Source organism: Geotrypetes seraphini, chromosome 17, assembly GCF_902459505.1.
Source record: "Geotrypetes seraphini chromosome 17, aGeoSer1.1, whole genome shotgun sequence".
NCBI classification, from domain to species: Eukaryota; Metazoa; Chordata; class Amphibia; order Gymnophiona; family Dermophiidae; genus Geotrypetes; species Geotrypetes seraphini.
The window spans coordinates 6,899,699-6,902,292 of record NC_047100.1 but is presented as its reverse complement, the minus strand read 5'-3'; positions in this window follow the sequence as shown (position 1 = coordinate 6,902,292).

Below are 2,594 nucleotides of genomic sequence, written 5' to 3'. Positions count from 1 at the left end.
TATTTGAACAGTGTGTTTATTTTGGGACAAGATGATAATATGCATCTGGTTTAGAAGGGTTTGCCCTAATGAAGCTCTTGAGGTCTGCCCATTTCTGATTCTTTCCTTTGAATAAGGAATAGAGAGGATTTTATCTTAGAAATGCAATCTATTTTCCCATAGACCGACTGTTGACCGTTTGATAACAAGATGCTCAGTTTAAGGGCACTGAGTTCTGGTTTTGTAATAGAATACTGTTCATACTGTATATAGAAATTAATCAAAATGAATTTATATTAATTAGTGTGAAATTTATTCTTAAACCCCTCCGCGATTAAACCTATTTCTAGTGCAGTAGGAACGGTATGCTAAACTATAGGGTTGACCATGCCTAGTGCTAGTGAGCATTCTGCAGGTGATGTCAATCACAGCTTTTCAGCTCATCCTCCTCTCCGGTCTCTGCTGCCCCCTTCAGTTCTTCCTTCTGCAGGTGAGCATGAAGTTGTTGTGCTGATCTGATCCTTTTATTTCTTATTTTGCTATGTTTTTCTTTTTAGTTGTTTTCAGTTTTTATATGGGTCAAGGAACTGCTGTTCCTGTTTGGAGAGGAACAAACAGACTTTAGCCTGCTGAAGATTTGTGGCGCTCAGGATTCAGGGCCCTCAGCATTTGCTCGCTTCCTTGACTTGGTCAGGAGCTTGAGCATAGGCTGTTAGGCATCAATAGCGTCCTTTGGGGCACTCATGGTGCCAGTTAACGGTTTGGCCGTCACCTCCTTTCGGCGTTTGTTGCAGGCGGGGGGGGGAGGGGCTCAGTCTTTAAGGTCCGACTGGCAGTCTGAAGACCTTGATGTTAGCTGGCCAGCGGCTTGAGGCAGAAAATCCCTCCAGATCCAGCTACTCTTTCATGAAGCTGGAGCAAGCAGCAGCACTTTTTTTCCAGCACATGGGCTGTGACAGCCTATTTTAAAATATAGGGGGCAAGGTCTGAATAACTATGTTTTAACTGTTTCTGCAGCTAAGGCCTTGTTCCACCCCCCTTTTCTAAAATCATGTTTTTGGCCAACCTTGAAGTGTTTTTAAGCTGTTTGGGGGGAGGGGGGGTTAGCATTAGAATGCTGCCGTAGCAACCATCTTGATGTCCCAATTTTTTTTTCTAAGTTCTCAAAACACTTCGTTTATCTCAAAATTGGTAGGGATGGAGTCCTCAGGCCCTAAAACCCCTATTTAATGCTTTATTTGCACTGGATGGATGGCTGTAGAGAACCCTTGGCACCACATGGGATAGAGGGTTGGGAGCTTCGGAATTAGCCCTCCACAGGAGTCTACAGTTGGAGAAAGGTAGATGGTTCTGTTAGGCAGAATGAATCCTGGGACAACATCTCTGTGCACCTTAAGGACATAGATGCTTCACAGCCCAAGAAAAGGTGTTTGCTCCACCCTAATGACTCAAGCTAAATGGTCAGTTCCATAGCCAAGATTTTACTGACAATCAGACTGTTGCATTATGAAGAGTCTGTGTATATGATTAGAAGGAAGGAATGGTTGAGTTCCATAAATGTTCAGGCTATTTCTTCTTTAACTTTTATTTTTTTTACATTCATTCTTTCTCTCAGAAGCATGTTAATGTTTTCACTACATTACTGTTCAGTGATCATTTTTAAAATTAATCTGAGCAGATCAGACACTTGTGTCGGAAAATTCCCCATACCCTTCTTTCTCCTGTCTTCTTCGGTAGGGCTGTCACTGGCTTTGATATGAACTGAAGGAGGTAGCAGAGACTGGGGAGGAGGAGGAGGAGAAGACGTTGAAAAGCTGCAATTAACATCTGCAGAATGCTCATGCGCAGGCATGGACAACCCTACAGTTCAGCATACAATCCCTATCTACTGGAAAAGATATTATCAAGGTAAAAACCTAATCTCTTTATAATGCCAGTGATGGTCGGCTGAGCCTTTCTTTGCTTTAACAAGTTAAATGCTTTTGTGGCAAGGATCATATGTAGTTCATAACTGGAAAGTTATTTAAATGCTTACCTTATCTCCCTCATCATGGCTCCTTCAAGGCTGAAAAATTACTGGTCTCAATTATGTTTTTAAAGCATGTTGCAGTCTGAACTACTTGGGTCAAACCCATCTGTTGCACAGAAAATTCAGCAAGCACCAGACTTCTTTCTAATCTGCTGATTTGGACTAAAATATGGATAATGTAGTTTGTGTTTTATCTTCTTTTAAAGGAAAAGATGGGGTAATCTGTAAGAGCTTGCAAAATAAGAGCTAGGCTGTGGAAGCTGGATGCACCAGTGGTCTTAAGGTAGAAATCTGCTGGAAGTTCTCAACTTATGTCCAACTGGGGTTGTTTGTATAAAAGTTCCCCACCTTACTTTCTTATTTAATATTTACACGAATCCTTCCAAAAGGTCCATCTGCTGGATTGCAGCATAATCTTGATGCATTTTATCAATTAGCCTATCCTGCAGGGAGAAATACAGGCCAAGGAGAAGTACAGCCTAATATTACGATACCATAATCATTGATATAGTTGCTTACAATAATTTGAGGAAGTCATAGATTGGTAATCATGGTAAAAACATTCAAATACCCTGAAGTGTTACTG